This window comes from Euleptes europaea, chromosome 21 (assembly GCF_029931775.1).
Source record: "Euleptes europaea isolate rEulEur1 chromosome 21, rEulEur1.hap1, whole genome shotgun sequence".
Lineage (NCBI taxonomy): Eukaryota > Metazoa > Chordata > Lepidosauria > Squamata > Sphaerodactylidae > Euleptes > Euleptes europaea.
The window spans coordinates 5,130,848-5,144,354 of record NC_079332.1 but is presented as its reverse complement, the minus strand read 5'-3'; the positions used below and the strand labels follow the sequence as shown (position 1 = coordinate 5,144,354).

General features: G+C 48.1%; 1 protein-coding gene across 2 annotated transcripts in view; it reads right to left on the bottom strand.

Annotated features, from left to right (window-relative positions):
- FBXL16 (F-box and leucine rich repeat protein 16) overlaps positions 1-11,891 on the bottom strand; it is a 42,619-nt gene extending 30,728 nt beyond the window's left edge. Inside the window, exon 1 of one of the 2 annotated variants that reach the window (XM_056866290.1) lies at positions 11,784-11,891. The gene's annotated coding sequence lies outside the window, so the exon portion shown is untranslated. Of the gene's footprint in view, positions 1-11,196; positions 11,219-11,783 lie in introns of those variants that run through there. The other variant, XM_056866289.1, reaches the window with a different exon arrangement.
- Positions 11,892-13,507: the final 1,616 nt, after the last annotated feature.

Here is a 13,507-nt window from a genome sequence, read left to right as displayed (position 1 = left end):
GCTAAGTCCTGTCAAAGTATATGATGGCAATCTAACCTGCAGGTGTTCCCAGCATGAATCACCAGTTAAGATGAGCATGAATCTGACGGGCCATTGGTTCCATCCAGTGGCGCCTCTGATCTTAAGCTTCCTACCGGTCATTTCCTTTTGGCAACGGAACTATTGTCTCATTGCTGGGTCCGAAGGTTCTCCCTGGTGATAATAATAACAGCAAGCAGCTTCAGAGGCGAGAAAAAGACTAGCGGAAGTGTTTGGGTCCCTGCCATCATATGTGTTCCGTTTACTCCCTTGGGGGAATGGGAAATCACCCAAGCCAAGAGCAGCTAACATGGAGCATGGAAGGGGGGGGGCATCTTGGCCATCTTCTGGGCACTGTGTGTGTGTGTGTGTGGGAGGTAGTTGTGAGTTTCCTGCATTGTGCAGGGGGTTGGACTAGATGACCCTAGTGGTACCTTCCAACTCTATGATTCTATTACTATTCATGGGGAAAGGAAGGCAATGAAGACAGAAACAGAAATGGCCACATGCAGGCATCCTGGAAAGGGCTTCCAAGTCTAAAGGCAGCAAGGGAGAATGGAAAGAGATGTTTAGTCAGTGTGGTGCGATTAGAGTGTCATGGGACGTGGGAAGCCTGGGTTCAAGTCCTCACTTGGCCCTGAAGCTTGCTGGGTGACTTTGGGCCTATCACATGAAGCTGCCTTCTACTGAATCAGACCCTTGGTCCATCAAAGTCAGTATTGTCTGCTCAGACTGGCAGCGGCTCTCCAGTGTCTCAGGCAGAGATCTTTCCCATCACCTACCTGCCTGGTCCCTTTAACTGGAGATGCCAGGGACTGAACCAGGGACCTTCTGCATGCCAAGCAGATGCTCAACCAGTGAGCCACAGCCCCTCTCCATGACTCTCCAGGGTCTCAAGCAGAGGTCTGTCACACCACCTACTTTCCTAGTCCCTTTAACTGGAGATGCCAGGGATTGAACCAGGGACCTTCTGCATGCTAAGCAGATGCTCAACCACTGAGCACAGAGCCTCTCCATGGCTCTCCAGGGTCTCAGGCAGAGGTCTTTCTCGTCACCTACCTGCCCAGTCCCCTAGTCCCATGGCCCCTCACGCACCTTGTTGTGAGGACAAAATGAAGAGGGGAACAGTGTAAACAAAACGGGTAGAATAGATTGGGGCCATTGGTTATCCATGCTTTAACTACACCCATGCTGGATGGTGCGATGTGCTTTGTGCAGGGATGACTCTGAACGTGGTTCGGACGCATGATGCAGGATGCCAACAAAACTGGCTGGAAGAGGATCCTCGCCAGTGGCAAAAGAGCATTTTTGGCCACCGATTCGTTTCCAAGCCCAAAGTGCTAGCGCTTACCTTTAAAGCCTGAACTGATCTGGGAAGTGAGAACGTAAAAGCAGGTATGCTAGATCAGATCTTGGTTTAAGGGGACCGAATTAACACTATCCTCTCTGTTAAACCTTACGCACTGGCTCAAAACAGCAGTATCGAGAGCCAGTGTAGTGGTTAGGTTGTCCGAGTAGGATCTGGGAGACCCAGGTTCGAATCCCTGCTCTACCATGAAAGCTTGCTTGGGTGAACTTGGGCTGGTCGCCCTGTCTTCACCTAGCCTATCTCACAGGGCAGCTGTGAGGATAAAATGGTGGAGAGGAGAACAACATGAGCTGCTTTGGGTCCCCACTGGGGAGAAAGGCCGGGTACAAATGAAGCACATAAACAATCTGGAATTTAATGGAGGGACCCCTCTTCTTAAGAGAGCTGCTGGTTGTCTCTGTTTTACTCGGTTGCGCAACTTTGCTCTGATCTGACTGATCTGCTTTTATCCACTGCCAAAGTTTCTACAATATTTTGGTTATCATATTGATTTGCATCTGTTGTGTTGTATTTTTAGACAGTTTTCTGCCGGCCGCAGCTCTTCATTGTTTTCTGGTTTCGTTGCATTGATCGATGTTGATTGGGCCGAATTCTGCTGACGGTTGCATATTTGTAGCTTGCCTGCGCTTTCCCCTTCCACACTGTCTTGAGAGCCTTGGGCTCCATTGGTGGTTAAGAAAAAGTTGTGTGTTTAAAAAGTGTATCAGAGCAGCTGGCATCAGGGCAGCCAAGGGTGGTGGACGAGGTGAAAATTCCTTCGCCCTGCCCCAAGCGAAGCCGGAATTATACACTCCAGATCCCATCATGCAAACTGTGATTCCCTCCTCTGCCGTCCTCGCCGTCAAGATAACAAACAGGGGAATATATTTTCCCACCCATTCAAAGCAAGTTTTCAGGCCGACTGGAGTGTGTGATTCCATTTTGGTCACTGTCGATCTCCCCTTGGCTCCATCATCAACCAAAAGGGAGACTGCAGCCAAGAAATCAGAAGGAGGTTGAGACTGGGAAGGGCGGTCATGAAGGCGCTAGAAAAGATCCTTAAATGTAAGGATGTGTCACTGGCCACCAAGATTAGGTTAATTCATGCCATTGTATTCCCTATTACTATGTATGGGTGTGAAAGCTGGACATTGAAGAAAGCAGAGAGGAAGAAAGTAGATTCCTTTGAAATGTGGTGTTGGAGGAGAGTGTTACGGATACCCTGGACCGCCAAAAAAACAAATCAGTGGGTTCTAGATCAAATCAACCCTGAACTGACCCTAAAAGCCAAAATGACTAAATTGAAGCTATCGTATTTTGGTCACATTATGAGAAGACAAGAGTTACTGGAAAAGACAGTCAGGCTAGGAAAAGTTGAGGGCAGCAGGAAAAGAGGAAGATCCAATAAGAGATGGATGGACTCAATCAAGGAAGCCACAACCCTCAGTTTGCAAGACCTGCGCAAGGCTGTCAAAGATAGGACATTTTGGAGGACACTGATTGCCATGAGTCGGAAGCGACTTGACGGCACTTAACACACACACACACACACAAAATCTCCCCTGCTCTAACCACTACACATACTTTCTTATCATTATCAACTTGCCAAAATTTGATGTGAGGGGGGATTAGAGATCCTCATCTTGGTGGGCCTTGTCTCAGCGCCAGCAGAGCACATACTAATTGGCAAATGATCCACAGATTGAAAAATATGTGTTGTTTGTCTCCTCCCCACAGTAAAAACAAAGCAGGGGGCTGAAGAGCTGTGATAAGCAGCCCCCAACTCTATAGCTGCCTCTCTCTGGCAGGAAGAAGATCGCCGGTAGACGGTAATCATTTGTCTTTTCAAATATGAATGAAGATGTAATTTGAAGAGCCTCCCACGAAGCGTTATGATGCCATCCGGCTCATCAGCCTCACACAATAGGCTACTTGATTGGCCTGTTAAGTATCTGTCTGGGACACGGGGCTGGGTTTTGGTGGCATCGCAAAAGACACAAGCCTGATTTCTCCTCCCCGTTCTGAGAGAGCATGCATGCACATGCGCCCCGAGAAAGAGACGGGGGGGGGGGAGAGTTTGCCCACATAAGACATATGAATACCTGGACCTGATCCCCTCTCCCCCCCCACACCCTGGCACATATGAAAAGTCACTGTTGGTTAACCGCAGCCTGCTTTCGGCTGGAAGCAAACCTCATGCAAGGAAGCGGAGCTGCCATTTTGGATCAGCCCATCAGTCTGTCTCGTCTGAATTAGCAGCAGCTCTCCAAAGCCCCAGGCAGACACTGCTAGAGGGCAGGAAGGTGCACAGTACCCCCTCTCCTGATGCCCAGGGACTGCTGTTATAAACCACTCAATGGTCTCCATTACAACTATTGTATTTTTTTTTAAATCCACCTTTTCAGCCAAAGCTGCTTACAGCTATTTATTACCTTTTTTTTAATCCCACCCTTCCTTCAAGTTGCTCAGGGACATGTAACGCGTGGTTCTCCCTCCCCCTCCTCCAGTTTATCCCCACAACAACCCTGTGAGGTGGGTTAAGTGAGAAAGCAATTGGTCCTAGAGAGTGGGGGATTGAAAGCAGGTCTCCCCAGGCCTCGTTCAACCTCTAGCACTACAGCACACTGGGTCTCAGTAGAACTGAGGTTGAGAATACAGAGATTATTTTTGCATGAATATGCATGATGTCTGAAACTAATTAATTGTATTTAACAGAGCAATTAGATTTAATCAGAAACTAAAAACCAAAAGAACATATATCACCAGTGTAAATACTTGTGTAGGATTATGTAATGATCATCAGGTATACTATTTGATTGGGTGTATAATAGATTAATTTGTTTTTGAGATATGTAAAGTTCTCATTGACCGAGTTGGGATATTGAAATATAATCACTTCCCTCTTTCCTTTCCCCAGTTCCCTTTTTTACTTCTGTGCCATAAAAATTCATCAATAAAAAAAGAAGGAAAAAAAGAACAGAAAATACAGAGATAATCTAATCCGAGTTGCTTAGAGAAGCACTACTCATTCGAATGATGCTAGAGCAACATTCCAGCTACCAGCAGCATGGTGAGTAGGTGACTGAGTAAAATATGGGGAATACCTCTGTGTGTGGATACTCTATTGTCATGGCAAATGCCCCTGCACAATGGGGAATCATCCTCATAAGGATACAGCCCTAGACATAAGGCTGGTTGCCCCCTTATGGCCCCAACATCGCTTAATTACTGTCATATTTGAATGCTCAGAGATCATAGAATCATAGAGTTGGAAGGGACCACCAGGGTCATCTAGTCCAATCCCCCTGCACAATGCAGGACACTCACAACTACCTTCCCCCCACATACCCAGTGCCCAAAAGATGCCCAAGATGCCCCCCTTCTCATGAACTGCCCAAGTTCATAGTATCAGCATAGCTGACAGATGGCCATCTAGCCTCTGCTTATATCACGTCACCCCAATGACAAGCAAAGCATTATATTTTTCAAAGGAATCATTTCCTGCAATCAGTCAAGACTGAACTCTCCCTAGATGCTAAAATGGAAAACTGAGGCTATCATACTTCAGAAGGGCAGCCATGAAGGAGCTAGAAACGATTATTAAGTGTAAGGATGTTTCCCTGGCGACCAAAATCAAGTTAATTCACGCCATCGTATTCCCCATCATTATGTACAGGTGTGAAAGTTGTACAGGAAAGAAAGCTGACAGGAAGAAAGTAGAGTCCTTTGAAATGCGGTGTTGGAGGAGAGTTTTACGGATACCATGGACCACCAAAAAGACAAATCAGTGGGTTCTAGATCAAATCAAACCTGAACTCTCCCTAGAAGCTAAAATGACTAAACTGAGGCTGTGTTTTGGTGACATTATGAGAAGACAAGAGTCGCTGGAAAAGACAGTCATGCTAGCAGAAGTGGAAGGCAGCAGGAAAAGAGGAAGACCCAACAAGAGACTCTGTAAAGGAAGCCACGGCCCTCAGTTTGCAAGATCTGAGCAAGGCTGTTAACGAAAGGACGTTTTGGAGGACATTGATTCATAGGGTCGCCATGAGTCTGAAACTACTTGACAGCACTTAACACACACAGAGTTTGAAAGAGCCTTACATGCTATCTCAGCTATTCCCAAAGCGTAGCTGTGACCGTGGGTGGTTCCAGAAGACCTTAGGAGACATTACCTTTGGGACCGCAGAGCAACATACGTGGCACTCTCCCCCAAGTATGCTGTCACAACAACCCTGCATAGTACGCTAGACTGGCCCAAGGTCACCCTAACAACAAGCATGGGGGTTTGAACGTGGATCGCTGAGATCTCAGCTTGATGTTCCAACCACTGCACGACGCCGGCCCACATCTTAAATACTGAACATGAACATATGAAGATACCTTATACTGAGTGAGACCAGGAAGCTATTGAGGCCCATTCTGCCTACTCTGGCAGGCAGCAGCTCTCCAGGGTCTCTTCGCATCACCAACAACCTGATGCTTTTAAACTGGAGATGATAGGGACTGAACCAAGGACCTTCCGCATGCAACGCTAATGTTTTACCCCTGAGCCACAGCCCCACCCTCTGAGAACCGGGCTTTGCAAGTCTGTTTTCATCTTAGGAGGTTTGCAAACTGTATGTAGAGAAACGAATGTGGGGCATTGTGGAGGGGGGAGCAGAGCTTGCACCACAGATAAAAAATCTCCACACCCGCTCCAGTTCACAGGTACATCTGTCCGCAGACTTGCACACTTTTTCAGTCGCAAGACATTCAGGGGAGGGAAAAGAAATGTCTCGGCTATCAGACATCTAGGCAACATGAACAAGGGTGTGTGTGTTGGGTACAGCAGGAGGTAGCAAGCCACTCCTTGTGTGTGTGTTAAGTGCTGTCAAGTCGCTTCCGACTCATGGCAACCCTATGAATCAATGTCCTCCAAAATGTCCTATCTTTGACAGCCTTGCTCAGATCTTGCAAATTGAGGGCCGTGGCTTCCTTTATGGAGTCAATCTATCTCTTTTTGGGTCTTCCTCTTTTCCTGCTGCCTTCAACTTTTCCTAAAATGACTGTCTTTTCCAGTGACTCTTGCCTTCTCATAATGTGACCAAAATACGATAGCCTCAGTTTAGTCATTTTAGCTTCTAGGGTCAGTTCAGGCTTGATTTGATCTATAACCCACTGGGCCCTGTAAAACATTCTGCAAAATGTGTTTCCCTTCAGGCCAGAAGAACATGCCTTCGTACCCCCAAACACCGTCAATTGGCACTTTAAATGTCATAATGTCTTACGCCCCAAAACACTGATTTTTTTCTCCCCAAGATTTCAGCGTTTCGGACACACTATCGAAATTGTCCAATTAGTCACCAAAGAGCGGGAATGGTAGGATTGCCAGCTGACCGGAAGAGGAAAATGTAGACCATGCTTCCGCCTTTAACAGCCCCTTGAAACGCAGAAAGAAATGGGGCGAGGTAAAAGACCATATATCCATGTATAGAGATTTTGCTTGAGGGTGAGATTTATGTTAATGGCACTCTCTTGTCTCTGGAAAGCAGAACAGTCTTCCTGTTTACAGAACACAGTGTCTCCAGGAGGACTGGTTTACCAAGGTCTTGCTGACCCTGCTAATGCAGGCTGTCAGCTCCTTGTTTCTCCAGAAGAACTTTCACAAACCCACGGTTTTTTCTGTTGACTAAAGTCCACCTTACTTCGAGATGGATTCCTCCCCCCACCTGGATGCTTAAGGTTTCACGGGGCAGGATAAACCGCGTCTGTTATGTACGTGAGTGCCATTAAGTCACGACCAACATATGGAGATCCCAGCAAGGGACTCTCAAGGCAAGTGAGAAGCAGAAGCAGCTGGCCATCGCCTTGCTCTGCGAAGCCTTCCTTGGGGGTCCCCCATCCAAGTACCGACCCTGCTTCGCTTGCAAGATCTGACGAGATCGGGCTATAACATGCTGCCTTCTCTCCCCACCTGAGTTCCTTGGGTGGGATGAAAATATACAGAAAGAGAAAAAGAAGAAGAGGAGGAGGAGGAAGAGGAAGAGGAGGAAGAAGAAGAGTTGGTTTTTATATGCCAACTTTCTCTACCACTTAAGGCAGAATCAAACCGGCTTACAATCGCCTTCCCTCCCCCTCCCCACAGCAGACACCCTGTGAGGTAGGTGGGGCTGAGAGAGCTGTGACTAGCCCAAGGTCACCCAGTTGGCTTCATGTGTAGGAGTGGGGAAACAAATCCAGTTCCCCAGATTAGCCTCCGCCACTCATGTGGAGGAGTGGGGAGATCAAACCCGGTTCTCCAGATAAGACACCACCGCTCCAAACCACTGCTCTTAACCAGTACACCACGCTGGCTCCAAAGTCCCGTAAAAGATAGATGGCAAAGATCTGCTTCCTCCTCTTTATTCCCTCACTGCCGGAAAGAAGAGGGCAACCCCTTTGCCTCATCCTGTAGACGCCCCCTGAAGCTTGTTTTTTGAATCTATGCTGAAAAGACGGGGACTCTTAGGGGATTCTGTGTGAACTCCACCTGGTACTCCAAAGGCTGCAGGTGGAAAGATGGGCAACACGATTGCTAGGTAAAGAAAAGCCTATTGTTCCAGTGTCCCGTAAGAACCATTTTGCTGGATCAGACCAGTGATCCGTCTCGTCCGGCATCCTTTTTTTAGCACAGAAACTTTGGAAGTCCACCAAGCCAAGTGCAAAGACAGCGCCGGAGTGGTGTGGTGGTTCGTGTCATACCAGGATGTGGAAGACCCAGATTCCAATACCCACTCTGCCATGGAAGCTCTCTGGGAGACTTCAGACTGGTCGCACATTCTCAGCCTAACCAACCTTGCAGGGTTGCTATGAGGGTAAAATGGAGCGGAATGATGCTGGGGAGAAAGGTGGGGTATAAAGGAAGTACAAGTAAATGAAGGGGCCCAAACCTTTTCTCTGTTGTTTCTCTCTGGCAACAGGGGGCTCAGAGGCTTAATTTAGCCAACATGGTTAATAGCCACGGATAGACCTCTCCTCTGTCAACGAATCTAATCCCCTTTTAAAGGGATCTACAGCTAATGGCCATCTTGTAGCCGTGAATCCCATAAGTTAATTATGAAGAAGACTTCCTTTTCTCCAACCTGAATCTACCATCCATTAAGGCCTCTTATTCTTATCTTATGGGAATGGGAGAAAATTCTAATGGACATAGGGGAGGGGCCGTGGCTCAGTGGCAGAGCCTCTGCTTGGCAGTCAGAAGGTCCCAGGTTCAATCCCTGGCATCTCCAGTTAAAGGGACCAGGCAAGCAGGTGATGTGAAAGACCCCTGCCTGAGACCCCGGAGAGCCGCTGCCAGTCTGAGTAGACAATACTGACCTTGATGGACCAAGGCTTTGATTCAGTATCAGGCAGCTTCATGTGTGTTCATGCACTGGCATAACAGAGCGTCCCCCAAGTACGCAGAAAACTCTGCACATGGTCAGTTTGCTGTCATATTGACAGGTACAGGATCATGAGGTTTGCTGTTTGAAAGAACAAACACTACCTGTTCTCATGGTGTTTTAAAATATAACACATTTCATTTCATATCTTCACAACCCAGTGATTAACAGCAGCTGAGACTCAGAATAGGTCAGTCCTGGGATCTGTTTGGACTACATACTCAGCCCTGGAAATAAAATAAATAAAGAGGCTTGCTCTGAGCATGTGCTGAGTGCTTCCCCACCATCACAGCCTACATGTTTTCTATGTATAACTTCAACACGGATCCACACACATCTTTTAAAAATAAATCACACCTTGTCATTCATAGGAAGGCCCTAAGACTAGCTCCTGTTTTTCATCTGGGGACTTCAGAGCTTCCCGGCTCCAAGGCTATCTGCTGAATTCATTGTTAGGCCAGGATTTGAACTCAGGTCGTTGGGATCTGAGTCCAACCCTCTAGCCACAGCAGGGCAGCGGCAATGAGTACATCGACAGATGTCCTTCAGCAGCCTGAAATAGGGAGAAGGATTCTATTCCCAAACTCTCAAGAAATTGTGATGCAGGTGGTGGTAAAACGTCTCGGACTGAACCACTTCATCAATTGCAAAAAAGGGGGGGGTTGAATTGCATGACTGAATGCTTCTCCCTCCTATAAATATAACTCCCTGCATATACAGAACTAGAAGATCAAGCAGTTGTAGCCTAGGCCTCATCCCAACATTACTGAATATGTAAATTTTGAATATATTGATTTTTTTTAAGACGGGGTGGGGAATTAAACATGCAAATGTCCCCTGCCTGCAATCTCTCATATGGAGCAATCCATATCACCTCACCTGTTGCTGGTGTGAACTAAAGCCTTAGAAACGCCACCAGCGATCCTAAAAGGCTATTTTGTATTGACCGAACTTCCGCCTAGAAGTCCAAAAGGCAGATTAAGAGTTTTGTGAAAAAGCCTGCATCCACTCACAAGTACGTCCAGGCTGCTGAACCTGGGCCTGGAGTTATCCCTTGTGCGTATTTTTAACGCCAGACATAAAAGGGAACTAATAATACAGACGAGAGAGCCTCTGAGTATGCACAGAATCTTCTCACCACACCAAGTGCCCACACCTCTGGTCTGAGAGGTACAGATTTCCAGAGCAGTGGGGATTCATTTACGAGGACGAGTGATCTTTGGAACCTTCTTTTTAAGAAATGAATAATACATCCCGCCATAACCTGTTGGTTGCGTTTCTAATGCTCGGTGATCAACACTGCAAAACTGGCAAAGCCAATCTCATTTAGTGAATCCTGCAGTGTTAAAATTCACACCTATAGGTGAATCTTCACATGGTTTATCTCACCCCCTCCAATCTTCTGTTATAAATACAAGCACTCAGCTTTAAGACATGTAAAATAGCACAGCTACTTCAGCTCTGGCAACCCAGTGATAGCCTCTCACCAACCCAGGCTGCCAACTGACCCAAAAACAACCTAAACGGGCTTGCTCTTATGCCTTTTACACACGCTTCAGTGTGCCATTCGAGCTTTCCATGGAGATAACCAAGCCTGCTCATCCAACGCACAGGAGCAGAGGCCAGTGAAAAAGCTGGCAATCCTGTTGACTGCTGAGAAACGGCACTAGCTTCCACACTTGCGGGATGAGCGGGCAGGGAATTTGGATCCAAACATGCACATCCAGCACCAAACAGCGGACTCGGCCGATTGATGGAAGATCTCCCGGAAAGGGAGCCACAGGTCAGTCTGTTTCGGGGCCAGCTCAAGAGCCCTCTTCCAAATAATAATACCAAACAACGTGGCTCTGCTCCTCACCCACAAAAACCCATCTCACCCCCCACACAAAAAAAGCAAGCCAAGCAGCATCCTGTTGAAATGCGGTGCCTTTGTCATATCTCTACACCTTCCAGTTCTGGTGTCCCAGGTGGGAATCCCAAGAAGGTTTTTATGGGGGGGGGGTGTCATCCACCTCCTCCCCCCCAGGCCCGGCTTCTGGGCTTTTAACAGTAGCCTCATATGCAGCAAGTAGCAACCCCCCCACAATTCATTTCTGCATCAAAGGTACAAGAATGGGTCGGTTTTAGAAAAGCACTGAAAGGGTGGAGACCCTAAGCCAGGACAACAGGCCCGCAAAAGCCAATCTATGCATTCCGTTCCCTGGGCACATTAGCCAGACTCTTCCTGTCCGATGGAGCTTCCTCCCAGGTAAGTGTGCGCCCATGACTGCACATACAAATGGCCGCTACATCGCCCAGAAATTTTGAAAACCCACAGAGGCGCTGCTTGCCCAGTGCAGCGGGACAGAAACTGAAACAAACAACAACAAGGCACAGGGCCTGGAGCAGGCGGGGAAGCAGAATTCCCCCAGGACCAAAGGCTGGACTCACCTCGACCCTCGTCTACCTCATTGCTGAGCTGCTAGTCCACGTAGGCCTGATGGGCTAGCGCATCTCGAGAGCCTCCCGGCCAACCGAGGAAGAGAGAGGTCGGCGGGCTGTCAACAGATCCCCCCAGATCCACTCATTGCAGGGCGCTCAGTCCAAAGGGAACCAAACACAAGCCTGGATGGACAGCCACCAAAATTTCCATCCAATGCAGCAAAAATAGAGGAAGAAAGGGGGGGCAGGGAGAAGGGAGGCCAAATCCAGCCTGATCCTGGAGGAGACAAGCCCCACCGAGGAGCTGAGCCATGCACAGGGATGGAGGCAGGAGACACCCAGCCCTGTTAGTCAAGACCCGGACGGCTGTCCTTATGTAACACTAGCTCCGAGATGCTCTGATCTCCGCCAAGGAGGCATGTAATTACAGACCCCGTCCCTCCCTTGGTGCAGATGCAAGAAAAACCCTTTGGGGGGGAAGCATCCTACAGACATCAAATGCAAGACGGTGAGGTAGGGGAGGGGGGCACAGGGGAGGGGGAGGCAAGGGCTTTTGTGCGGCACAGGATCGATGCACACGGATGCAGAGTGCTTACCTCCAGCCGCGGGCGCCTCAGTTCATGCCATGCCTTCCACAGGGAGCCGGCCCTTTCATGTGAGAAGCGGCATCAGGAGAGGGCGGGATGCCCAGGGGAGGGAGGAAAAAAAGAGTCCTCACCACGAAGGGCAAAACACCCCCCCTAAAAAAAAAAAAGTCAAATCACCACCTCGTTTTTCCGAATCCAGAAAATCCCACACCTCCTTTGCCCAGATGCACACCTCCTTCCCTGGGGTTGCCCCCCCAGATTGTCTTGCTCGTGTGAGAATCCACTGTCCTCTTCCTCCCTCCGCACACACACACAAAAATCCACCAGAATGGAACCGATGTGCTTGCAGCAGAGGGGGAAGAGATGTCCTTCTCCCCCTACCCCCTCTAGCAAAAGCCAGAGATGGTATCCAGAGGGAGCTGGGAATGAAAGATGCAGAAGCTGCCTGACTCCCTCTCTCAACGCGCGCACACACACACACTCTCTCACACACAAACACACACACACACACACATACACGCTTGCTGGCATGTAAATGCACACACCCTCCGATGTCGTAGAGCAAAGCCTGTTAAAGAGACACGGCCATTATTATCAATAATGCATGACTGCAGGCTTCTCCCTGCCTCTCCCTCCACCTCCCCAGCCACCTGGCTGGGATCCGAAAAAAGAGATTACGATCATTCATTTGCGGGTAAACACAAGAACTCACCGGTCTCTTCTTGGACTGTCTGCCTCTTTAATTTTTTGGGGGTGGGGTTTTTGTGTGTGTTAATTTGGGGGTTCTTTTTTTAAAAATCTGAGGTTGCTCGAAATGGAATAGGCAGTGCATTTAAAAACATTTAAATATATATAAAGAGATCGCAAACAGGATGGAAACGTTAGGCAAATGGGCAAGCCGGTTAACAGTGAAGCTCCAGGCATGATGGATTGGGGATTAGCGTGTATGGTTTATAATAGGGGCTGTGAAGAAGCTTTTTATAGCCCGATCAACAACCCCGTTGAGCTTGGACGCAACCCAATTTACATTCCGATCCTAAGGCGGCCAGTGCCAGGGCGCCGCCACCGGCTGTAGGATCATGCCAAGCATCTCCCAGGACAGGTTCCAAGACACAAATCTGACCTCCCCACACACACACACTTCAGGGTGGGGAAAGGCTAATTTGGGATGAAATGAAATATGCATTTCTGCTTCCTCGAGATACTTATTTATTTGCACCTCACCTTTCTCCCCAGTGGGGACCCCAAAGCGGCTTACGTCAGCTTCCTCTCCTACATTTTATCCTCGCAAGCTGAGAATTGTGTGACTGGGCCAAGGACACCCGGCGAGCTTCCATGGCACGCATAGGGATTTGAACCCAGGTCTCCCATATGCTAGTCCGACACTGAACCGCAAGGGAATGGGTGAGATGTCTGTCTAGGTTTATTCCAGAGCTGATGACCGGCTGAATTTTAATTAGAATCTGTTTTTGTTGTATTAATTTGTATTTATAGGTTTTATTATCGAGTCAAGTTTTAATGTTGTGTTTGTGTATGCTGTGTTCTGCCCTGAGTCTTCCGTCGAGGAGAGGGTGGAAGTTATAAATCAAATCAATAAATAAAATAAAATAAACCACTACACCACACTGGCTCTCATAAGTATCCTGAATATAGTTGTATATTGATACAGATAAGTATTCTGAGTACAGCATACTTCCCCTGTGTGAAAAAAACCTGCATATTGGCTTCACCAC